Consider the following 27,638-nt stretch of genomic DNA (forward strand, 5'->3'; position numbering starts at 1 on the left):
GCTCACACAGCATGAACTGCTGCACATTCACCCTGCAATTGCACGTGTCAGTATTTGCCTCTGGATTAGCCTTCCAAAACCAGCAATGTCATCGATTTTACATTTTGAAGCAAGTGTAACAGAAAGAGGAAAACATTTTAATTAATGAGGACTGCAGACTAAGTCCTGTTTTACTCAAAAAGAAAAAGGGAATTTTGACTCAGACACAGAAAAAAAAATTGCAGGGCCTGAAGTAATGATTTGGATATAGTCCTGGATAAAATCAAGACCATTTTATTTTGAGTTCTTGATACTTCTGTTCAGGGAAACTTAACCGGTTAAATTGATAGGCCTGTGAAATCATTTAGTAGCACTAGTAAAAAACCTTAATTGATATTCACAGAATTCCACAATTTTAATAGACAGTGACACTAAAGTTGCTGGTGGAAAATTGGTGAGCTGTTGGATTGACAATCTGAAGTCATTTTAAAAACACTCATTTAATACGGTGTCATTTTAACTTGTCTTTCATCATTTCACTGGAGACAAACTCTCCTGACATGGTGTCTTTAACATATATACACTAGCAATTCCTTGAGATTTTTGAATTATGGTTTCATACAATTCAGTGTTGGAAAAAGAATAATTACTAAACAAATTATTAAAACAACCACTAGTTGTTACTAAACCTACATGGTCACATCATGTACATTCATATTTTCAACCACATTTTAAAAATATATAAATTTATTTTATATGTTATATATAAATAAATTTTATTTATATTTTATTTATTGATTTATAATTTTATATATTTATTTATATTTTATATTTTAATTTTTATATTATATATACATCTAATGTAAATTTTACATTAGATTAACTAGCATTATAAAACAAGCTATCAAGCATCCCAAAGAATTAGAGTTGATACACACAAACTATCATTTACAAATCTGCCGTATCACCCCACATTTCTGTGTGCTTTGAACTCTTGCACAAGTATGAAGCTGCCCATTACATTTCAGCCCTATAGGAAAGAAAAAGAGAAAATAAGACCACCTGAAGTTGCTCTGACCTTGATCAGTCAAATTTTCAATCGATCCATGTATCAAAAGGCTGGCCGATCATAATGCCTGCACTGCCTGACACATTTATTATAGAAATACAACAATGACCAGTGCTACATTGTTCATATGGCCCTTTAAGATGGCTGGAACTTGCTTGTATCAAACAGTCAAGTGGTGCCTGAACTACCAACAATACACTGATTTCATGTGATGGAGAAGCAAACTAGAAGTCCATGCGTTCAAGCATTGTCACAACCCCTCCTGTTCCCACCTCACTTGTTTGACTTACAAAGAGAAAGCCTGTTCCTATACATCTATGGAAGCATTAAATAAAAATAAATTTATAGTAGCAACATATGCAGCGTGTACTGATAAAAACATTTTAGGATAAAGGTCAGTGCAAAATGATGAAAAGAGACTGTTTAAACAATTGCAGACTATTTTGTGAATAAGTACCTGCTTCTTTGGAAGCCAGCAGATACAGGAACCAAACTGTAAAACGGCCAGTAATGAACACTGCTGTTTAGCAGGTTTGCCTTCACAATGATAATTTTCATCAGTATGCTTTCACCAGTCATTAAAAATGCAGCTTATACTTTCATGCAAAGAGTTCTGGCCTTCTGTCTGGGTATTTATTCCAGACTCACTACTATGGTATCTGACTGTGAGAGAATAAAGGATTCCTTAACCCTTTCTGTAATTTTTCCAGCTTCATTCTGTTTGAGACATTCACTCTTAATGACTTTCCCCATAGGTAGTTCAAGAACCTTCATGTGAACTCTTCAGGAAAATTAATAATAATATTCACTACACCTTTTGGATGGTTGGACCAATAATCAAAGCCCATCCTACTATGTGCATCAATGGAATATTGATTTAACACAAAGGTTATCCACTTGAGTGTGTTTTCCAGTACAACTGTCCTTCTTCTGTTTTTGAAAGCAAAAGGATATCTTCTCTTCCTTTTTAGAGACGGTTATATTCCATTTCACTCTCAGCTGTATCACAAAGGATACAGTGAAAGAGTGTATCTGGCACTGAAAGACTGCTTCTTTCATCATGACTTAAACAAAGGGTGCTGGAGTAGCTTTTTAAATTAGGCTTCCTCCAACAAAAGTACCCAGTCCTCAACACAACATTCTGGCTAAAATCTGACTTAACACATTATCCAATGAAATTGGATCCCTCCTCAATTCTAATAGAAATGTTTCACCAAAATTTACTCAAATACTAGTGTTGCTCCCTGTCCCTCAATTGGGCCAGGTTGATCACATGAGCAGCACATCACAAAAGCTGGGAATTCACATAGTGCTGCTGTAACTTCCATGCTTGGAAATGCATTCACATTGACATCAGTAGCATTTTATAATTTTGAGACTAACCAAGATTTCAACATATCTTGCAGTTTTCTCCAGCATTTCCAATCGATGTATTTTCAGCAAGAGAGTCTTCATTAGTATTCCTCAACAGCAGGCTATTACACTTTGTACTAGTAAATGCCATTGCATTTGTATTACTCCAGACCACAAATGTGTTCATCCTGAACAAGTATGAAGTTGCTCAGTAGAATTTTCCAGTATGAAGTTGCTCAGTCGAATTTATCAAAGTTGATCGCAAAAAATGTCAAACGGATTGCTAAACCAGCTTTCCTCCGTGTGGTCTCCTCCAGATGTGCTGGGCTACAACTCCCATAATTTCCAACAATCATGGCCATGTGGGCTGGAAATTATGGGAATTGCAGCCCAGCACATCTGGAGAGCACCAAATTGGGAAGGCAGCTCCAAATCCATCTTTCAAGAACGTTACATATCACTGCTTTTCCAGCTGAATCCTTCAGTATTACCCCCTTTTTTCTTCAGATTACAAAATCTGGATTTTCTGGCTCTAGGATATGAATTATTAATACAAAAGCAATCATTTTCCCATGCAGATTTGGAAAAAATCTCCTACAGCCTCAAACCGAGTCTTGCATAGCACTCAGCTCTAATCAAAGTATTGTATTTATATTCCACTTTCCCTCCAAGGATTGTATTTATATTCCACTTTCCCTCCAAGGATTGTATTTATATTCCACTTTCCCGAAAGGTAATCTATAGGGGTTTCTAACCTTCCTATTTCAACCTCACATCACAACAACTGTGCAAGGTAGCTAAGCAGAGTGAGTGAATGACTGCCCCAAGGCCACCCAGTAATATCATGACAAAAGGAAGATTAGGAGCCAGGATGTTCTAGTTCTAGAATTGCTACACCACAGCAGCCCTGCGCACATTAATACACCTTGATCCTTGGTCTGCCAGATTCCATATCTACACTCTCTTTACTAGCTGTAACACCAACCTGCTTCTGGCTGAGAACCACTGGTGGGCCCTGGGCTTTTTGCCTCCAAGCAAGCTAGGTTATAATCCCAACCTGAAAATCTTTTCAACCCTATACTGAAAAGCTGTGTTCAAGATTCCTCCCCACCCTTGAAGGCACAAAAATACTATGGTAACCAATGCTCACAAATCCTCCTTTATTTTCCCATTTAAACATGTACTTATATTAGCACAATTCTTTGGACTCTGTTTTTTATATTTGTGCTTCTGCCCATTTAAATTATAAATGTCCTTCGTTCAGACACAGTATCTTCATTTATACCCAGAACAAAGCACACTGCTGGCATCCGAACAAGTCATAAATACTTGTTAGCTCTGTACCAGTTTGAGATGTGCAGATGGAGGGTGGGGCACAATGTGGTCATACATCTAACCTGCAAAATGATTCCCTCCAGATGTGTTGGTCTGCACTCCCATTGGCAATGACCATGCCAGCTGAGAATTTTGGGAGCTGTAGTCCACTATGTCTGGAGGGTACCAGACTGGGGAAGGTTGATCAAAGTAGTTATATACTTCTGCTATCTGCTTTCTTAAGTAAATATGCGTAAAATGTTACAAATGAAACACAAGACAACAATCACAGTCATACCAATGGAAGGCTTCTATGAGCCCAGCGATTCATAGTAGTGTTCATTCTAAATTCTTGACAGCTAATATCCCTTCAAGACAGTTATTTTTGGCACACACAACCTTTTAAATATATATTGCTCTTGCCCAGAAGATTACCCAACTGGCAGAGAAAAGAACATTCATCAGTAGGCAAAGGTTGTTGGCACCAAAATAAAGATGCAAGAAGCTAGTAAAACTATTAAAACAAACAACAAAAAGGGGGAAATCTTTGGAAACATTGAAGAGATATTAAAGAGAATGAAGCAGAAATAGAAACAGATACACTGGGGAAATAATTCAGTCTAGTTGGTTATTATTGGTTTTTTTATATAAAAGACTTTGGTAGTAAATCAATACCATTGAAACTACTGCTGCCTTATAAAGTACACACATTACATGCTTTTTTGTTTTGTTTTGTTTTTTTCCGGCTGCAGGATAGATGTTTTGTAGACTGTTAAGCAACAACAAAAACTGCCTTTACATGCAATTAAATTCTACACATCACTTCCAAACATGGCCTAAAATCTGAAGAACAAATATGTTGATATTTCAATGCCTTTAATGAGCTTTTTAGATGTAAAGAGATGCATGTGTGTCACTTTGAAATTTATTAGAGACAACTGCCATTGGTCAAAAGAGAATTTATACAATGTAACTATGCATCATCCATGCATTTTGGCAAGTTTGCACCTCTGGGAGTCTTATTTAGTATTAAGCGGCTTTCAAGGCAATTACTTAATTTTACAGACAATGAAATCTTACAGTGATGGACAGTCCCCTAATTTCTATGACTTTTTACTGTAACCGACCACTATCCTTTACTTCTTGAAATTTTAGCTTTTACTATGATTTTATGCCTTATGAGAGGAGGGCACATTTTACCATCAATGGAGTGGAAAATCTCAAAGTGCCACCAAATGCATTGGCCCTTCCCCTAAAATAGGTCACCTATGATAGAGATGATGAACACAATGAGGAATTATTACACCAGGGGAACATTGCCTGCGTTTAATAACACAGTCTGCCAAGTAGCATGGCTATGTGTCCTATTTTACAGAGAACAGCCCTCTGTTTGAAGGACTACAGAGGATAATCCTCTATCTGAAGTCATTTTTGCCTTGAAGAGATGTCTAGCCTATTTCTGGTTGCAGGTAAAGCATCATGGGGTACGATAAGAGGTACTGCTTTTTATACACTGAGTGGGAGCGTTCATTTGTGAAACCATTCCTATGTACACAGATTTTCTGTCTTCCAGTGCAGAGGTGGAAGCATAGGTCCTACTATGTTAAATTGAATGAGATGAAGTGCATGCAGTACTTGGTCCTATCTAAACATTTAGAAGTTGACAAAAGATGCATAAATTTAAATCTGTAAATGACTGCTGTTATAATGTCAGAAAGGGACAAGATGGGCAGAAGGCTCTTAGCTTCAATCGGCTGATTCAGTCCACAGCTAAGATCTCTTACAGTCATTGACCAAACTGCCCAGATCTTACAGAAATGCAAGGCAAACACAGGCCTTGAGAAGAAGTGACAAAGCAGATGACTCCAGAAGGCATGAGGATCAATAGTGTAAGGGGTTATTTTTCAAGTGCAGGTGCTCATTATGGGATTCTCCAAAGTCATACCCTCAAGGAAAGCCCCAAACATGCAGGCAACTGTGTTGATCCATAGCAACAAACCACAATTGTAATGATATTCACCTACACCAAAAGCAAATGGGTCTTAGTTACCCATTCAGGACCAAGACACCCCAAAATATTTTGCATTACACATGGGGAAAACATATTTTAAGGAAAATTAATCTCCATATTAAGGAGATTAAAAATAAGGATAACTAATTTCCATATTTAAGGAAAATTAAATCTTTAATTAAGGGAAAATTGTATCTTCAATTAAGGGAAAATTAAATTACTAGCTACAACTACTCTGAGGATTGTAGCTATGCTGAAAATCATGAGACGTGACACACGTTATCAGTGTCCATGATAATTAAAATGTCCAGCACTGCATCCCTGTGAGTTGTGGCTCCACTCTACCACTGATCAGGACAAAGGAAAGAGAGGATGTTAAGAAAACAGAGGCTGAAAAGGAAATAGAGTAAATGTAAAGCAAGAAGATAACAGAAAAAGAAAGCAGAGACCGTTCTCAAGGGTAGAAGTCACATAAGTTAGGGAAGCTTAAATTCATATAAGAATCTAAACAATCAGCCAAATCTTTGGCAATGGGTTCCTATTTATTTTATCACATTTCTGACACAACTTGTAGCCAAGGAGCTCCAGGTGGTGTTCATGGGTCCCATTCTATTTTACCCTCATAGCAATCCTACGCAGAACATTAGATGGATAATCACCTGTCCAAGGTTACCAGAGGAGATGCATGGCTGAATCAAAATCTGAACCTTTGTCTTAATTCAACATTTCACACACTACACTGTAGCAATTCTCAAATAAACTTACCCATGAGTAGAGATGTTTGTTTTTTGTTTTTGTTTGTTTTTGAAAATTTGAAGCCATGTAAAAAGTACTTGGTAAGTGGAGGCTTGTTACATGTTGCCAGGTCATCCACAACTTATGGAGACCCTGTGAATGAATGAATGAATGAATGAATGCCCTTCAAGGTGTCCTTCCTTGACAGTCCTGCTTAGCTCTTGTAAACTCAAGGCTGTGGCTTCCTTTATGGATTCAATCTATCTCATTTTTGGTCTTCTTCTTGTTCCTCTGCCTTCAATTTTCCCTAGCATGATTGTATTTCCCATGATTTCTTTTACCCTCTCATGATGTGTTTGAAATATGCCAGTTTCAATTTTGTCATTTTTGCTTCAAGGGATGGTTCTGCCTTGATTTGATCTAGAACCCACTTGTTTGTCCTTCTGTCTGTCCAGAGTATTTGCAAAGCTCTCCTTCAGCAACCTGTTTCAAACACATCCATTTTCTTCCTGTCATCTTTCTTTACTGTTCAACTTTCACACCCATACATAGTGATCAGGAATACAATACTGTGGATGGTCTTGGCCTTGGTCTCCAGTAAGACATTCTTGCACTTGATGTTCTTTTCCAGTTCCTTCATCCCTGCCCTTCCACGTCTCAGTCATTGTTGAATTTCTTGGCTGCAGTTTCCCTTTGAATTGATGACCAAGCCAAGTGTCAGAAAGATGTGTCATCTTTCACAATTTGATGTCTTCATCATGTCTTCAATTTCTTTACTCTTAACAAAGTTCTGTGCTTCTTCTGTGGACATAATTTTTGTTTTCTTAACATTCAGCTACACTCCTTCTTTTGTATTTTCTTCTTTCACTTTTATCAGGAGTTTCAAGTCATTGCTGTCTTCTCCAGTAGTGTGGTATGATCTACGTATCTTAAATTATTGATGGATCTTCCACCAATGTTCCCTCCTTCCTCTGATTCTAATCCAGCTTTACTTACTCCACTATGAAGTATATATTTGCAATACAATCTCATCTGAAATACTGTGTCCAGTTCTGGGCACCAATATTTAAGGAAGATGCAGAAAAATTAGAAAGGGTCCAGAGGAGGGCAGCAAAAATGATCCAGGGTTTGGAAACACTGCCTTATGTGGAGAGACTCAGAGCATGTTCAGCCTTGAGAAGAGAAGACTGAGGGGGGACATGATATTCCTCTATAGACTGTCAAAAAGAAGAAGGTCAAGATCTCTTCATGCTGATACTGGAGTGTATGGCACAGAATAATCAGTTCAAGCTGCAACAACCCAGATTCAGGCTAGATATCAGGAAAAGCTTCCTCACTATCAGAGCAGTATGATAGTGGAACTGGATGCCTAGAGAAGTGGTTGGCTCTCCCACACTAGAGACATACAAAAAGAAACTGGACAGCCATCTGACTGAGATGGTGTAAATTGGTGTCCTGCAACAGCAGGGGATTGGACCCGATGGCCTTCATGGCCCCTTCTAAATCTACTATTATATGATTCTTCCTTTTTGGATTCCAGTTTGAACATCAAACTGCAACTGATTTATTTGCCACACCTCTCTAACTGCTGGAGGCACATTCTATGATTTGGTACTGCAGGAACCACTTCTGGTCCTGTCTGTGGGTGAGCAGAGCTTAGAGAATCTAATCTGAAGGAAAAGTTATTAAGATTTTGTTTTTGTTTATTTATTTCTTTTTATATTGCCCAACGGCCAAGGATATCTGGGTGGTAAACAAAAGTTAACAACACACACACATACATTAATTTAAAAGAACAAAATTGTATAGCCTGAAGTGACCAATCCTGCCTAATCTTGGAAGATAAGTAGGGTTGGGCCTGGTTGAAATCTAGTTGAGTGAGAGATTCCGCTCCAGGTGGTATAGAATTGTGAGAAATAATAATAGTAATTGCAGTTACTCAGCACAGAAGCCCAGCAACAATACAGAAAAAAATGGAATATATAAAACAAAGTTTAAAAGTTAATCTGTTAGAACGTTGGGAAAATAAAAAGGTCTTCATCATGAAAAAAATATAAAAAGTAGGTTCTAGGTGCACCTCTTTGGGGAGCTCACTCCAAAATCAGGGTGCCACAACCAAAAATACCCTCCTCCTGGAGATCCTTCAGATGACCTGGCCCCGAGTTATTCATGGCTCTGAATGTTATTTTACTAACACTTTGAATTGGGTCTGGACTTCAGTCAGCAGCCAGTGCAGATGGAAGAGGACTGGCATAATCCATTCGCATTAGCTAGTCCCTATTAACAGTCTAGCTGCCATTTTGGATCAGGTGATAACATAATAACATATGTAGGATAACCCTCATGCTATTCCACTGCAGCTGGTGACCGTGCTGGGAGAATCTAGTTGCATGGGTGATCTTCCCCATTTTGATTAGAACTGCATGAATTGACTGCTATAGGATTGAGCCAGGACAAAATAAAATATCCAGGATTCTGTAGAACAAAACCCAAATTGTCAGGAATACACACTTCTTTATATTATCATATGTTGACTCTACTCACATTTTGGGAAATTTCCCATGACTTGGGAGGATACCTGGATATGAATCAGTAAAAAATACATTAGATCAAAAACTGTAATTATGAATTAACTATGCCGGTAATCTTACAGAGATTAAAAAGAACAAAGCTGTTTAATATCCCCAGTTTTATGGAATAAACCATTATTAGTTCTCAGAAAAAAGCGCTTTTCCCTAAATATTTTAATTTTTCTCCCAAGGCCTTTACCTCTTGTGCTCTGAATATGCACTTTACTTATAGACAAACTGGGAAAAGAACTTCTGTACTTCCCTGTTCTCTGAACTTCCTCCTTTCCAGATCTGAACAAAGATGCATATTCCCCTTTGAAACTCCCTATCTTCCAAATGCAATCTATTCATACAAGACCAGGGTGGTTCAGTTGCAAAGGGGAACATTTCTCTGCAATTCCCCATTGGTGGGGGAGCAGATCAAGGAAGACTATGAAGAAGCAGTGTTTTGGGGAAGGCTGCCCGCAGCTTTTCAATATTTCTTCTCTCCTTCTCTCAGCTATCAGAATAAAAGGATTAGAAAGGGAAATAAAGAGATTTGTTAATTATATTTTGTCATTCCCTTCTTTCATGGGATACCCATGAGACCTAACAAGATCAAAAGACAAAAGAAAACAACAGTCATTACATAAATCCTAAACTTAACAAAAATGAAAATGATCCAAAATGAAAACACAAATACAGCAGCAAAATAATAAATAGCTGAAGCCAAATTAAATATACACACCAGCCAAATTAAATACACTGATCAAAGTAGGAAATAGCAGTTAAAATCACCATACTTTAAAATGCTTTCTGAAATAGGCAGATTTTTAACATCTGTGAGAAGGTCAGAAGGAAGGAAGACTTCCTAAAGAAGTAAATTCCACAATTTAGGGTATTCGCAGTACATACCCTTTGGTGCATAGCCAGTTTTGTCCACATTTTGAGGGTGCAAAAATACAGAGGAGGGCCTCTTCATGATCTGAGCGCTCAGGTAGACTTGTACTGAAAGAGTTATTCACTTGAACTGAACCCTGAAGCAGACTGCAAGCAACTGAAAAGGGTAGCACACTCAAGCAATTAATGCACCCTATTGCATGGGGAAAATCTGAAATCAGACCTAGAAAAACTAAGAGGAAGAAGCCTCTATCCATCTGTCCAGACTCTGTCCCAGAAGCCACTGTGGCTTGTTTCAACTCCTAGCACATGCTGGGCACCATTTCCCTAAGAACCCACCCAGGCACGGCTGATCATGTAGTTTGTATGTTCAAACAAACAATGCTGCTCAGGTTTTCATGACACAAGCGATGCACAAGCAGGTAATTAGAGAAACAGTCCCTGGCACACTCCAGGATTTAAAGCAAGACACCATTATTTAAGTCATGGCTGCTTATTTGAACATCACCGCTACCCTCTTCTAATAATTCCAAGCTGGCTTATGTGGTCCCCTTCCTCTCCATTTTATCTTTACAATAATCCCATGAAGTACATTAGGCTGAGTGTCTGTGACTGGCCCAAAGTCACCTAATGAGCTTCATGGCCAATTGGTGAAAAGACACACTGGATCTTCTGAGTCTCAGTCAAACCCTCTAACCACTACACCACCATAGATCTCATACAACGTGGCCCACTGTCACAGGAGATTGTGGAGTTATTGCCCAAGATTTTCTGACTCCAGAAAACACAGAGAATAACAGATCTGGGAAAAGATGATGTAGTTCTCCACTCTTTAGAAGCAGGAGAGGTCTATGAAACTAATTGTGCTGAGTAAAAAACTTAGCTGCTTTCCCCAGAGAGCTAGACTCTACGTTCTACCTACCACAAGATCTATAAACAATGAGGAGATTCACTGATAATATACCTCTGATAAAGTTAATCCATTCATTTATTATTACTTATTATTAATATAGCAGGGGAAATAACTATGATTAAGATCCAAAAGGGGCTTTAACTAATATTGTGAAGGAATTCATCACAAGCTCCAAGCCATATCAAGTGTCCTGTTTTGAAGATCATATTGTAAGATACTTGATATAAATGATGTCATAGACTACTTGTGTCATCCCAGTGGAAAAAGAAACTCCTACACCTGCTGTATCATCATTACCAAAGACATGGTCAATGAGAAGCTATTTCACAATAGAGCTGTAACACGATATTGCACACAACTTTCACCTTTCAATGCCTCCTAACAACTTACTCTGACACAAGTACTTTACCAAAGAGGCTTACACTGAATCAAGTACAAGTCTTTGTTCTATTTTCCAAAGCTACCCAAACCAATCATCAGCACTCTACATCAAGACACAAACCAAAGTCAATATTCAGGGAGAGAACGGGATGCGTCTAGTCCAGAGTAGGTCTGTGTCCATCCCCTACCCTGGTTGGGTGTTCTTTTCAAGGTCTCTGCTGACCCAATATTGCCACTCAAAGTGAAGGAGGAAGGTAAAATATTAGAAGACAAAAATGCAGGCTACTGGTACAATGTAGCACAATGCAACGTACTCATGGAAGGACAACCAAAATCATCCAGGGGCTGAAGGAACTGTTTTATCAGGAAAGTTTACAATGTTTGGGACTTTTTGCCTTAGAAAAGGGGTGATTAAGGCGATATAACAAGGAGATACATCATGGCGCATCGGGTGAAGAAGCTGGATAGGAGACTTTTTCTCCTTCTCATATGATACTACAACCCAAGATCATCTAATGAAGTTGAAAGGTGGAAGATTCAGGGCAGACAAAATGAATAACTGTTTCATGCAATAAACAGAAAAACAATGGAAATTATGCAGGGAAAGCTGCCAGCTTGGACAGTTTTAAAAGGAGTTGTAAAAATACATGTAGGATAAGGCTATCAATGCTTACTAGTTAGGATGACTATATGCTGTTTCAAGTATTAAAGACATTATGCTTTTAAATATAGTTTCTAGGAAACATAAGGAGTTCACTATTCCATGGATGCCATGCTTGCGGACTTCCCAGAAGCATCTGGTTGTCCACTGCATTAGCAGAATGTTGGACCAGGCAGGCCTTTGGTCTCATTCATCCGCACTCTTCCTATTAATTCACCAAATAATTATCTCTCCTACACTGCCAGCTCGACCAGGTGTGATGTCTTGCCAGTCCAGTATGTAAACAATCCACACATTCACCAGCAATAAAACTAAAGTCCTTTAATGCTAATTGTCTACAAGATTTACAACTCTATAGATAAGCTCTCTAATAGCGGTCCTTGCTATACAGATGTTAACCCCCTAATGGCTTCTCTTCCCAAGCCCACATGGGATCATTCTCCCAAGTCACGCCTTTCCTACGTAAAATCCTCCTGTTCTCAGCTTTTGAAAAATCCACAAGGCCTACTGTGTCTTGTTTCTGACTCGGGGGAATCAGCATTGGGGGGGGGGGGGGGAAGGCAGCTTGCTCTGCCTCTTTCTGAATAGAACTCGCAGCTTCCTCTTTCTCATGACTCCCTGGTTCTAATAAAGGACCAGGCGTTTGCTCAACGTGCCGAGAGTCAGAGGAAGACGCAGCAGTTGGCTCTGCTGTCCCTACACTGAGTTGTGGGGTCGATCCTTGATGACTCTGGTCATCAAGTGCAAGTCCTCCTCATGAGTCACTGCTTCTGTCGGAGCTTCATGCATGACACCAGGATAGGCCAAGAAGTAGATGGTACTGAGGTATTCTGCCAAAAAGTATGATATGTCAGCACTTAGGAAAAAGCCGTATTTGTCCTATGGATGATCCAGGTTCCAGGGCAAAGCAGGAGACCAGACCACTGAAGTTTGTTCTGTTCTGTCAATATGCAACATTTTAGCTATTCCCTTGTTTTTGCAAGAGCAAGGGTAACCCTGTGTGTTGCTCTGCCTTTGTGATCCCTTAGGAGGTTTCCTCCAATAGTTTAGTAATACACTTTGAAGTACAGGAGCTTTTCATGACCATTCTTGTACCCAAACTCTAAGAAGAGTTCAAAATCTCAGACATCTGTCTTCATCTCTGCTCATAGCACACAATTGTTAATGTTTCTGTGTGTATGTGAAGTACAATTGTAAAATTTCAAGAAATTTTAAAGGCATGGGGAAAAATCCATTTCCAGGTTTTTTCCCCCGAGAAAATGACTTTCTGTTCAGCTGGAGGGGGTTGTCAATGTATCAGCAGACTGTATACATTGAAAGTCAGTTTGCTACTTAAGGGAAAATATGTATTACGTACAACTTGGTCTAATATAAAATTATAATGTTTGACATATTAACTGTACAGTTTGCTCAAACAATAAGTACACACTGAATTTATTTATATTTTTTATTTTTATTTTTTTGTAAAGAATATCTGTACTGTAAGGAAGCTCCTTGGTTGTGCCAGTTTATGCAGAACAGGAAAAAACAATAAAAATATCAATATTAGTAAAACGAAGAGAATGATGTCTCCTCTAGTCCACAGTGTCACGCAGACATAAAGCAATCATTCCCATAAAAAGAATGGAGGAAAAGGCAGGGCGGGGGTGAGATGAACCAACAGTCAATTAATATACATCAACTTTACTTAGGCAGGTTTTATGATATATTACTATCAGTTTCTGTTTCTACTTCTGCTTCTTCATCTTTGTTTTTCTCACTGTTGTTATCTCACTGATTTGTGGCAAAAGTACACTGTCTGATTCAGATGCAGGGACTTGCTGAAGAAATTGGCTTTAGAAATCTTCAGGGTGTTTTGCAGCTAAATCACACTCATAAAATACAGTGTTTCTGACATATCTGAGTATTTTAAGATCCTTAACTATTATTCTTTCTTGAAGAGCTTGTTTGTATGTTTGTTTGTAAACTTGCAAAGGAGATCACCATTCTTCTCCATCAAGTTTTACTACAGAGCTGCATTGTCACTATATTATTCTTTGCATTTTTGTCTTCTTGCTTCTTCTTGAAGATTGCACCTGCAATATGAGTAGCATTTCTGTTTTATGGATTATCAAAAACACTTGTTTTATAACTTCTTTTACTTGTCTAACTATCTTTTGGAGAGTTCATGACTTTCTTGAGCAAATTTAGCCCATGGTATGAACATCCTATTTCAGTAATATATGGACACATATCCGTTATGATCTCTCATGCTACTGTCATACTATTTGCATTGTTAGGCAGCAAAGCAAACACTTTTATCATTCCTAATATTCTTTAAGTTGTACATATTTGAGAAATGATATACCATGCAGCATGTCTCTTCTCTCCGGTTGCAATGCTTCTGTAAAACTCTGGTTGACATATTGTGTAATTTCTTTGCCCCTCACATTTGGCCATCCATTTGTAAATATCGCTAGAAGACACAGTGGTTTTTTGATGTTTTCTTTGCTCAGATTCCATTGGATGTTCAAATTATGACTCAAAAAAGTGTTGCTGCAATCATGTCTATAGGTAAATGGTATGATGATCTTGATAATCTAAAAGTGCATTTGCAATTTCATTTATTAACTATGGGGTTCCAGAATATATTGCTCTTGCAGTATTTTTCTTCATCTTCAAGTGTCTTCTTGTCTACAGATGTTGCTGAGCACTTTTGGGATTCAAGTGTTTGCAAGGTTTGTTTACTTGAAGATACTGTTGCTGATGGAGAAACTCTTTGCAGTGATGGTGGTATTATAAAAGAAGCAGAAAGAGGACTTATGGCACAAGAATGTTGGAAAAACTTCTTGCATTTTCATTAGTGTGGTCCTCCTCGCTGACATGTCTTCAGAATAGTTCTTACTAAATGCAAGGATATGCTTTATCGTCTTAGTACTAATTTGGAAATACATATTTTATGTGACAGTATCATAGTTTTTCTCCTCAGAATTGCAGTGTGGAAATGCCACCATATCCTAGATGTTCATCTTGCCATTTTGCTGAGGGGTGGGAAAGAAAAAACAATTTAGTGGCTAGCCTGGCAGTAAACACTAAAATATTGAGGTGGGGGTGAGATTGCAACAAAGCAACACATCAGTGAGAATTTAATTAGGATCTACAGAATGGTGATGAAGATAAACTAATGCAGTTAAATTATAGTTCAGCTCAAGATTAAAATGCAGATACATTTAAACTCTTACCTTTCAAATATGTATACTTTCATCTCCTTTTTTTTCCTGTACTTTCTGCCAGTCCTTTGAGGCCTAGTTAAGAGGACAGAAACAAATCCAACAACTATATCAATGAGAAGAAGACCACAAGCAAAGAAGAAACTGAAACCTTCTTGCTCTCGCATTTGAGACTTGCAGTCTTAGTTTACAACCTAGGACTTGTTTGACCTCGGAATAAGGGAAACATAAGAGCAGTCTTTAGATATTTGAAAAGTTATCTATAGATATGCTAGGACAAAGGTAGGCAACCTGTTACTACAGATGTTTTGGACTGCAAATACTGTCATGTCTGACCATTGGCTTTGCTGGCTGAAGCTTATGGGGTATATAGTCTGAAACATCTGGGGTCCTAAAGGTTACTCATCCCTGCACTAGGGCTACTGCAGAGAATTAATGAAAAGCTACTGTCTGAAAACAGAGGTCCCTAATGCAACATGTCTCTTACACCATCATTTAGAAATATCTACCCTTTCCAGGTCAACCAACTTTACAGTTTCAAGTAAAAAGTATGAGGATTTATACATTCTGTTGAATTTTTTCCTTTTAAAATGGCAAAATGTGACCAGGACATTTATAATATTTTAAGCCACAGTGTCTCACATGCAGACAAAACATTGCATAACATTGGGCAATATAGAAGTAGTCAAGATTAAAAACTAATACAAAACAGCTGCCCTTTCCTTTTCCTATTGTTTATGTTTCTTCTGAGGCCTTCACTTTGTAAAATATTCCCTATACAGATCAAAACATGCTGTGCCCAGATAAGAACCAAACAATAATGCTGCTTTAAGGCACTGCCAGTTTAGCAAGACAACTGAAGTTACATTTATGAATATGACCTCAATTGACATTAATGCAATTTAGTGATAAATAAATAATGATGGCTTCCAGAAAACTCTGAAAGCATACACAAACCAGGTCCTATAGCTCAGGTAGTTGCTATTTTGGTGGTCTGGGAAATAAAAATATACACTCTGCAATATAGTTCCTTTTGATGAATAGAAAGTATGGCTATAAATCTGGTCATTTCATTAAAGCTGCTTTAGAACACAACAAAAGCCAATATGGTGTAGTGGTTAAGAGCATGGGCTGGGACTCAGGAGATCCGGATTCTGGTCTCCACTCAGCCATGGAGCTGCCTGGGTGACTCTGGGCCAGTCACAGACTCTCAGCCCAACCTACCTCACAGGGTGTTGTTGTGGGAATAAGATTGAGAGGAGGAAGAGAACTATATAAGCCACCCTGAATTCTCTAGAAGGAAAAATGGCAGGATATAAATAATATAAATCAATAAATATCTGCAAACATTAATGCTTCTGCTGCTCACCATTTGGCACTTCAGTGGAGAACACTGGGCACCAAAATTTATACAAGAGAACAAGTAACACCTTTTGGATTATAGTCTGGGGGAAAACTGCTATTTCCAATTTGACAGAAATTGCATTTAAGCAAACAAAAACAGCAAAGGAGCCCCAAATTTAGTTTAAATCTTTTAAATACCTATTCTCTATTGTCTCAATTTACTGATGCTATTGCTATGAATAATTATTATTTTGCATGGCAAGTAGGCATCCAGGAAACAGGAAAAGGAAAGAAACATACAATGGACTGCTTCTTCGCTTGATAGCTGCAGAATCAACTGATGGCGTGTGTGTGAATGAGCCATCACTGTTTCAGACACCATTGAGAGAACCTTCAATGCACCCCAGCGAGAACACATTTTTCAGTGTCCAGAACACATTCATTCAGAAACAGGCCTTCAAGTGCTGAGTAGCCAAATAAAGAGAAATCACATGCTTTTATGAAGCAGCCCTCAGTAACTATATTCCAGTTTGGATAGGCTCAAATACAACTTGAAATGAAGTATGCTGGAAGAAGTGCTCCCATCTTGAAAGACAGCTACAAAAAGTTTTAAATAAAGAAAGAAGCAAGGGTTCGGCATTCTCTCATGAGTAACAGGAAGCGCAACACAAGACGAGTGAGGGGTCAGATGACTAAGCTAGTTCATTCCATACCTAGGTAATACAAATGTGCACTAAATATGCTGATGGAATTTTACAAGCAACATCTGCTCTTGTGGGATGAGGAAGGAGGAAAACCTGCCCACATTTGGTTTAGTGGAACAAAGACCTGACAACTGCAGCAGCTGAACCCAAGTGAATCACACAAAACTGGACCACTCTGAGTACACCAGTGTGTTCTTTTCCATTCTGCCAAGAGGACTTACTCCCTGACTCAGAATCAATGTGAAAGACAGAGGACAGACCTTAAAAAGAGTAGTAACGATATAGACAGTAAGGTTAACTGAGAGGGAAAGAACAGAAAAGATAACACAATGATTCAGTAAAGATTTTGTGAAATAATTTCAATTAACTGGTTGTTATTCCAAGAATATATGTTTATATTACATTATATTAAAGACTTAGCCATCTCAAATCTGGTTGTGACTTAAAACACAGCAGAATGGAAACCGCTAAATCAATCTGCTGTTTATAAGGAGCTGGAACATTTGTAAATTGGGAAAGAACTCATTCCTAACTTTGACTTTGAAAAGAATTTATCTGTTCTTTGGATTAAGTTACACTGAAGGGCCCCAGTCTGTCCCTCATCAAGTTCTTCATGCCTTGCAAGTTTCAGAAAGTGACTCACTTATACTCTCCACAACACGTAGCCCAATGTGTGATAGCAAAATTTATTTTTGAACTGCTAGTGTAAAACAGCCAAAGAAAATAGGTGGAAATGGGTCAATGCAGAAATAATTTACCAGTCACACGTTTAATATTAAAGCTAATTGTTTTATAACACTGATATAACAACATCAACCAAAATTCCTTTAGTACTGAATTGCAAGTCTTCACAAAATAATAAGTAAAGTAAGTATAATATTTTATTGCTTCAACCCCGCATCCCCAGATCAAACAACTGAAATATGTATTTTGGTAGTACCCACAGCACATGTTGCATACACAATGACTGAGTTTTTAGAAAGAAAATGAAACCACATGCCTGGACCATCCTCATTTTATCAAATGAATAATGCACATCCGTTTCCAGATTTATTGGAAAGAGATAATACAGGACAATATAGAAGCACACAATGTTTGTTTGAGATGATAGGAACTGCTGTAAATGTGTCTGAATCATTCAAAATACGCATTGAATTCTATAAATCTAAATAGCTTAACTACCATCAGAAAAAAAAACTGTGCTGACCTGATTTTGAGACATCTTCCTTTCAAGCATGTCATCAACACTGGCATTGCAATTCTTCTGGGGCCTGGTTAAAACTGTTCTCTTTGCCCACACATTTTAAGCTGGATCATTTGTCTTAATGTTCTGTCTGCCTCTCAACTGGTTTGATTATTTGTATTTTATTGTGTTTTGTGTTTCTAAATAGTAACATAAATCATATTTAGTTTCCACAACACCCTCATATCCATGAAGATAAAAGAAGGTTTATCAATTTGAAGGAATAGCTAACTAATACTATATTAAGAATAGCAGTACAGAAATAAGGTTATTATAATAAAATATAATGGTACTATAATGTTTGAGTAGAAGGTAAACTTCAACCATACCATTACAACAGTAGCAAGGGCCAAGTTACAGGGGCCATATGCTAACATTAGGAAGAAGCATAGCCTAAAATAGGTGGGGTCACAGCCATCCCCATCTCTTTCTCATGTACACACATTCCCTTTACATACCATTCAACTTCTACACACAGTCCATTTATGCACACATGAAACTTTACACCAATTAATATACATGTACACACTGCCTTAACATAGCAACTCGTTCTTCAGAAATAGAATTCTATGAGCCCTCTACCTTTTTCTGCAGCATGTCTGTGTTGCATCAGCAATTTCTGTAGTAGCAATCAAGCCTCCCAAATTTATCAGAATCTATTGTCACTTCTGAGACCACTAATGCAACATGAAATGCTCTGGAGAAGAGAATTTTTAAAAGTTCTTTAAAATGATAAAAAATCAACAAAACAAAACCATCAAGAGGAAAGGGGCAAGGGACTGTACCTACACAGAGCTGTATAATCAATTTACATACCTGCATATAAAATAAGTGCATGTATATTTCTAAGAATTCTATATGTACACTTCAGCAAAGGCAGACAAAGAATCTGTAGATGTATCATCTGTGTACTATCTGTTGAAATGCTGAAAGCATTATGTCATCCACCCATTCTTTTATTGGCGAGTTTATCCTTCCAGTGTTGTAACATCAGAACTTTAGCAGTAAAAGAGGCATGGAGAAATCCTTTGCACTGAATATTAACTACTAAGAAGCAGGCAGTTAGTTTAAAAGGTCATGCCAATCAGTAAAAATCAGTGTGTGTTCCAGTGCAAAGTTTATCCATATAATAAACTCCTCCTAAAAGAAGGAAACTATGTGGGTATTGCCATAACATCATTATCTTCATCATCACATTAACTTCCTATGCCACCAATAACCAAAGCTCTCTGGGTAGTTAACAACATTTAAACTCACCCATCCAGATTTCAACCAGGCCCAACACTGCTTAGCTTTCAAGATTAAGTAGGATCATGCACATCAGGCTATGCAGAAGGAAAATGTGATTCTAAAAGCATTAGCTGTGTTCATCACCAGCAGTTTTAGACAAATCCTTATTAAAGGCATGCAGTAGCCTCCAACAGACCAAGAGTTGTTGCTGAATAAGATATAAACTCAGGTCCAAAGACACTTCAGATACAGATGCTAAAGAGCTGATCAACTGATGATGCAAATGGGATCGATGCAGCTTCTTATTCCCTTCCTCCTTAAGTTCCAGTATATCTAATTTCTTCACCAATGATAAGTTTTCATAAACATAAATAGTGGGTCAATATAACAGATCAGTCTCTGTAAGTGCTTCCAAAAGAAAAGAATACTCTGAAACAGGCCCTTGGTGTTGGTGATCCTTTCTGAACATCAGTATGAGAAGAAAAAGTGTTCTGATAAACCTGATTTATCGTATTAAAATGTGCTGTCTTTACTGTAATTGCTTTGTACTATGGAACAGTCCTTAAAGATAAGTAGAGAAACCTATCGTGAGCATTCTCCAACTCTTATTCTGTCTATCCCTGTCTTCTGTTACTCTCCAAGAGAAACCTGATTCCAACATCTAACCAGATACACATTTGCCACACAAAATCCAAATGCCTCTAAGGCTGCTTTGTTTCTTCCTGTTTCCTAGAAACAGCGATAATGGTATGACATTTTATTTTCTGACAAATTCTTTTGACACGTGACCTATAATTTTGTCATTAAAAGAAAAACAAAATGTTTTTTGCAATGAAAGATACAGACTGCGCATTTCCAAAATATTATCTGTCTAAACATAGGGACAATTTCCTGCCTTGTCCAAATCCAGATGTTCTGCCTGCTTCAATCACAACAAACAGACAATTCTAAAGCCTGAAAGAAAACATTAGAATTCCATTACTGGTTGTTAAATATGAACAAAAATTTTAAATTATCATTTAAATATGCAGGTAGTGGGGTTATTTCAATGCTTCTAATATTAAATTTTTGAAATAATGCATTTTAACTTGAAAGTTGTCACAATATTCTTAGGCTGCAAGCCTGTACCCACTCACTATGAGACAAGCCCCACTGAACTTGATATGATTTGCTTCTGAGTAAAATACATATAATACATCTTGTGGCTTCTTACAGATCAATGCATTTATTATAGTAAGCATTCACAGGCTACAGAACAGCTGCATCTGGTGCATCTAATGAAGCTGATTCTAGTCCACAAAAGCTTATGCTATTATACATTATCAAGTCTTTAGGAGAATAATCCTGTAGTGATGACAGTAAGCCCCCAAACTTGGAAGCTTACAGTCATCCAATGCAGAGTGGCAGGAAAGTGGAGATGCTTGTCACCTCCCTGCCCTGCATTTTCATTAGATGAGACTTCTTGGCTTGGTAGTGATCATGTTTTGGACTGGAAAGGCGGGATGAGTCTCAAGATAGCTCATTTGCTGACCTCTCTAGTCTCTTCTGTCACCCCCCAGTATGTCTCCTTTCCGATTTTAAAAGAGCAGGTGGCACAGTTCTGTCCCTGTTGTTTACAAGGGGGAGACCATCAGAGTCATGAATGCTGTCTTTGTTGCAGCAGACTAACCTGACTGCCCTTCCAGACATTAATGCTTCTTATCACCTGGGGTAAACTACCACAATGCATGGAAACAGTTCACATGAAGGTGAGACTCATCATACCAATTATGTGTCATTCTAAAAAAATAAAAAATACTGTGTGCTTGTAGTAAAATATTGCAGGAAGTATGATAGTGTTTGGAATGGTTTAAAGAGGTTCTTTCTCTCATGGAATGTCTGCCTGGACCTCAACATCATCTGCAGAGGCTCTTCTCCAAGAGCCCTCCTTGAAATAGGAGTGGAGTGCTGTTACGAGGAGGAGTAGGGCCTTTTCTGCTGTAGCAACCCAGTTATGGAACTCACTTCACCGAGAGGTAAAGAGATTTGTTCTAGTAAATGCTAAGTATTTTAGAGAGCTACTAAGGGCTACTATGCCCAAATGATCCCTAGGAAAAGAACAGTGTGAGATGCATATACAAAATACTACTTTATGGGAACCAAGGAAACTGGCTATCTACTCAATTTCCCATACTATACCCATTTTAAAGGGATTCTTATAGCAAAAGCTGCTGGTTAATCTGCAATTCTGAGCAAGGATTCTGGAAAACAAACACTGGCAGCAATGAGAAAATCACTGGATAGGTGCCTCACATGATGTGCTAATGTATTTATAACTGCAGTTTGCACATGATCATTATTTACATGGTTGAGTTTTATACATCTTCAACCCGGGAAAAGGTAAGTCTAGCCCACAGTTATGTGAATTATTCCACTAATTTTAATTGGATGCAGGCATGACTAACATTCACTGGATTGCACCCAAATATTCTGATTGAAGAATTTGAGCCGCCAACAAAATAAATTGCCTAAACTAGTCTTTGTGACTCTGTCCTCGCCTCTATATTTTGAATCCAATTCAAATAGGTAGAAATCATCTTCCATAGATATGAATTTGAAGTGGAACAATATAACATAACTTTTTTTCAATTCTGTCCTGAAAGTTAATAAAAGAACATCATGAACTAAACGAGAGGATGGAGAAGTTTCAAGATCCTTTCCACCTATATAGTTCTATGAGAAAATCAACTGACTTAGCTAAGAATGCTCCTTCATTGTTGTTATTTAATGAGCTGCCCTAAATTGGAATGTAATCCTTTCCTACGTGGCCTTGTTTTGCATAAGGTATTCTTTGTCTTTGAGATTCACAGGACCAATTCACACAGCTTCTGGCATCTTGATGACTTGTTTCAATGACCATTAATTTCTGATCATACTCTTGCTTCAAGGTCTAAGACAATGGTGCAGAACTTCCAATCCGCCAGCCTCCCAGATTAGGGCACCCCAATCTAGCTCAAGATATCTCTTGGAGTTCTTCCAGAGGGCACTGCTTAGGCTCTACTCCCATCTCCAAGCTCAGAATGCCTAGCAGCAGGAGCTAAGGTTCATCCAGTGCTCATCCCTGCTGCTCTTTTGGGTCTCAGGAGTAGCAACAGGAATGAGCAATGGAAACAGTTGGGACTCACCTGCACACAGGTGCCAAAAGGGATAATACTAGAGGATGGGGACACACCCCTGATTTCTTCTGACCTGCTGTTCTTAAGGTGAAGAACAATCCAGCCCTCATCCTCAAAACATTTGTGTACCCCTGATCTAAGGGGGTACAAATCAGTCCACAAACACATAAGGAATTGCTGCATCAGATACAGCACCAAGTTTACTAGCATTTTCAAAATATCAGTACCGTATGTTGTCAGGAATTGATCCAACTTTCTCTGGCTGATCCAGCCCCAAGGGAGATTACTCCCACAGAAAACTGAAAAGCCCCATCACAGGGATGCCTCACTGGGCCCCTAAAGGAATCCCTTTAACCCTATTCCAAGCCTTGCTTGTGTTCCCTAAATTCTCCCCTCAACCCACAGCTCCCCAGGATACTGAGAGCAGTGGACAGGGTTGGAGACTCAGCTGTTGTTGGCACGCCTGCCTGGCTGCCAGGAAACCCTTGCATCTACGCAGGAGGAAGGCTTTCATCAGGAGGATGGGAAGTCCCAACTACAGACACTTGTTGACAAAGCAGCTACAACTGATAAATCAGGAAGAGTTAGGTAACTACCCATATAAAGACCCTTGGATTCTTTCCAGAGTTTTGCTAGATTAGGGTCTTTTCTTCCACTTATGGACATATACAACTGAGTTGCTATATTTACCTTATGACATATAAGGCTTATGTTATCAAAGAACATGGAAAGGCAGTGTAGTGTAGTGGTTATAATATTGGATGAGATGCAGGAGATCTGGGTTGGAGTCCTCATTTGGCCAAAATTTCACTAGGTGTCTTTGGGTCAGTCACTGATTCTCAGACAAACCTTCCTCACAGGGTTGCTCTGATGACAGGATTGAGAGGTGAAGGATTATGTAAACTGCTTTGAGTTCATCGGAGAAAAAGGCAGGATATAAATATAATAAGTAAATAAAATGAACAAAACCAGGAACAGTTGGCTTTGCCCTAGCAAAAGTGTGCTTCCAAGTGTTACAATCATGCCAGAGATGGGTCATAAAGAGGTTGCTGTACAACTCAAAGCATACACCCCAAAGATATCAGCTCAAGGGAACAGGCTTTTCAAACATGGCTCATTTCCCTTCTTCTCCTCCCTGATCCTTTTTGGGTCAGTTGGGAGCCCCGTGCTCCTACTTCCCTTTAGCAGTACCAAAACAGCAATCTTCTTTTTCCTCATTCTTTCCAGTCACCTTTCTAAGAATGGATTCCATGGATTGACACTGCTGTTGCCCATATAACAAGGCTCCTGATTGCTACTTCAGAGCCCTCCCATCATGGGAGGAACATCTGGGCCTGTTCTCCCAGCTCCCAGGGTAACTCTGCTCCCCACTTGTCTTCCACTGCTCCTCTCCCACTTGGAGCAGGTATAAATAGCTCTAGCTTCTATTTTTGCCTGCCTCAAATAACACGGGAAACTGCTTTTCCCAAGCTGACTTGGAGGAGGGGTGGTAGGGCCCAGACCTATATAGGGTATCTTCTAGATAGAAAATGGTGTCATTTTTCTGAAGCTATCAAATTACAGGGAGTTAGTTTTAGCCTTGTAGTTCCAGTGGACAATTCACAAATCTAATTAATGATTTGTACGTTAAAAATCATACTTGTTCTGACAGTATAAAAATAAGAAAAATATGTATGTAAGTATATGAATTACTTTCATAGAAAGCTATGGCTGTTGATTGATTTGGAGTGTTTTTAGATTTGTAAAGCAAGTTTTTCCCCTGAGAAAGTCTAGTGTTTAAAAAGACATTTGGCATTAAACTATTGTGTTGTTCTTCATAATCTACGTGCTGCCCCTACCACCAGCCCAAATTCAGAACTACCCTCAGCTCCTGGTTTACTCTTCCAAAGAAATGCTGCTCTTAGATTCCATCCAGGTACATAGATATGACCTGTATTCCTAGCTCACCTTGACAATCTATTAACATTCTATTAATTAACATTATTAATTAGTGGGCAAGTCAAATGCTGGAGAGCATGGCTAATAGTTATTATGCAGTATGGAAGACACTAACAGGAGATTGCTTTCAGACTAGTGCTGGGACAAAGTATTCAGATTTTTTCATATATACTGTAATAAGAAAACGTTTTTTTCAAAATAAATTATTTTTATGGTGGAAAGATCCATGAACTCTTAACATAGGAATGGACTCAGCTTTAAAGCTAATATGGCTAAGGTCTCCCTTACCTTTTTTATAATAACAGGAAAAAAACCTGGATTGCAATTTGAGACAGGAAGGTTCCTTCCCATGAGGTCCCAAATTACAAAGGAGATGCCATTGAACAGTTGAAGGGATACAACCTGCACAATAGCAAATACAATAGCAAATGTTTTGTTTCCTCCTCCTTTTTTGGGATGGATGTCAGACACCTCCTCTTTCAAAATGCAAACCTATATTCCTCAAGGTTGTAGACAGACTTACAAATAGAGGTGGTGAGATCTTCAACTCAACTTTATCTGAGACTGTATTTGACCCAGTTCTTGCTGACCAGCAGCTTGCACAAAGGTGCCAAGGAAATGTATGCCCACTAGTCTAATGACATGTATGCAAAGGTGTCATTCTATGAGTAGGCATTTCCAGAGAGAAGACATGCGCATGCTTGCCATACTCCGCATGACCGTGGCAGCTCAAAACCCGTTCATACAAGCAAAGCCTCCTCGTGAGCGCTTTGCTGCAATTAGCTCAGTGGCACCATGCACACTCACAGTGCACTTGGGTACCATGATCCCCACTCTGACTTATTATTAGTCTTCACGGGATTTGTCTTCCATTCCTTTTGTTTAGACTTGGTTTGCAGCACAAGTGGTTAACTAGAATGACAGTGTGGTGTAGTGGTTAAGAGCATGGGACTGGGACTCAGACGACCTGGGTTCTAGTCCCTGCTCAGCCATGGAGCCAACTGGGTGACTTTGGGCCAGTCACAGACTCTCAGCCCAGCCTACCTCACAGGGCTCTTGTTGTGAGGATAAGATGGAGGAGGAGATATAAGCTTACCTGAACCCTTTGTAGGAAAAAAGGCAGGATATAAATCGAAAAATAAATAAATGCTGGGTTAGATTGTGGAAATCCCAAGCCTGAAACCCTGCTCAGTCAAGAAGTGCATCCTAGTTTTGCCTGTTTCCTGCAAGGAGTCTGCGATGTCTCACATAATCATCTTCTCCATTTTACAATCCTGTGAAATAGGTTAGGCTAAGAGTCAGTGACTGGACCAAAGTCACCCAGTGAGCTTAATGGCTGGGTGGAGACTAGAACCCAGATCTCCTGAGTTGCACCTGAGCACATGAAGCACTACTCCAGACTGGCTCCAACTGAGGGGACTGCTCAACCTATGCTACCTCAGTTTTTGTTACATGAAACCTGGTCAGTGACCTCAAGATCCCTGGAGAAAGGTGAGTTACAGTAAGTGGAATGAATGAATGAATGTGGCTTACAAAACGGACTCTTCAAAATATTTCCTGATTCAATAGCTCTGAAATCTGTATAAGGGTAAGATGTACTAAGCCCCATATGTTTTCACTAAATAGAGAAAATCCACATAAAAACACAAAGTATATGTAATAACAAACAAGCAGAAATGTTACAAACAGCTGCTTGTAAGTAACTTTTGAAAGTTTAATTTTTATTAAAAGGATCTGTTCTAGAAAAAGAATAAACAATGCCCTATTAAATGTCCTGTTAAAAGTGCAAGATTAGCATTTGCTCTTGACTGTTTCTTCTTGCTCTTAGGTTCCAATTAATAAACCAAGACAGTAGGACAGATGACAGGTAGATGTGATAAAGGAAGACATAAGATGCATGTACAAAGATAAATATTTGGATAGGGGTATGTTGGAATATCGCAGATTTTGGGATATCGTCTTTAAGGACTAGACTTCTGACTATAATAATCAGGGTTCAGACATGGACTTAAAACAAAAACTTCGGTTAAAGTAATTATAGTTAGTCACTTGTGGGTATCTTCCCCTCCCTGGGTCAACTCCAGTTTGACAATATGGAAATATTCCCAAGAATATTTGCCCCACCCCCACCCCTAGAGCCCCACCCCCACCCCTTTTTTGGAAATAGAACTCAGTCCTGAAACTGCTTAAGTACCAAGAAAGAAGTGTGAGGAGTTTTGCATATATAGAGAGCAGCTCTTCACCACAGGCATACCTAGTTCACATATATCTGGGTTTAGTGCTGACAGTTTACCCAGTAGAGTATGCAGTGATCTGCGGCTTGGAAATGCAAGGAGATAAAAAGGTACCACTTCGGTGGGCAGGTAACAGCGTTCCGTGCACTTCGGTGTTTAGTCATGCCGGCCACCTGACCACGGAGACTATCTGCGAACAAATGCTGGCTCCCTTGGCTAGGAAACGGAGATGAGCACCGCCCCCTAGAGTCAGGCATGACTGGACTTAATGTCAAGGGGAAACCTTTACCTTTTACTCTGTGTTTTAGAAACAGATAGAAGACTTTTGGATTTGTCCCATACTTTCTGTGGTGTATACAAGCCAATCAGTAAAGAATGAATAAAGTGCCAAAAGCCCTGCAAATTCTCCATTTTGAGAACTACCTTCAAGAGATCCAAATTCCCAGAACATCACCTGTTCCTGTAAGCATAACCAAAATCTGGAAGCAAGTGGTTAGCAGAATACAAGAAAATATCCTGGAAGAACACATTCTCCTAGTGAGCTGGAAGCCCCTCTGTGATAAGAAAAATGCCTGGGGAGTGGGGGTGGGGGAGCTCTGGTCTGGAGGCACACATAATACTCTCTTCCTCCCTTTCACCCTTCCCCTCTTCTAAATACCCTATTTCATTCATTTTTCTGGCTAAAATCTTCTGTAAAACCACAATTTAGGTATTTA

At 38.8% G+C, this 27,638-nt stretch overlaps 1 protein-coding gene across 2 annotated transcripts in view; it reads right to left on the reverse strand.

Annotated features, from left to right (window-relative positions):
- IRS1 (insulin receptor substrate 1) overlaps positions 1-27,638 on the reverse strand; it is a 70,670-nt gene that overhangs the window by 14,765 nt on the left and 28,267 nt on the right. The window contains exons 2-3 of one of the 2 annotated variants that reach the window (XR_006414986.1): positions 15,087-15,149; positions 12,813-14,885 (exon numbers count right to left, since the gene is read on the reverse strand). The exons of the other annotated variant lie outside the window; for it this stretch is intronic. The gene's annotated coding sequence lies outside the window, so the exon portion shown is untranslated. Of the gene's footprint in view, positions 1-12,812; positions 14,886-15,086; positions 15,150-27,638 lie in introns of those variants that run through there. 2 annotated transcript variants of the gene reach the window in all.

The sequence above is a fragment of the Varanus komodoensis genome, unplaced genomic scaffold (genome assembly GCF_004798865.1).
Source record: "Varanus komodoensis strain SLA01 unplaced genomic scaffold, ASM479886v1 scaffold25, whole genome shotgun sequence".
Lineage (NCBI taxonomy): Eukaryota > Metazoa > Chordata > Lepidosauria > Squamata > Varanidae > Varanus > Varanus komodoensis.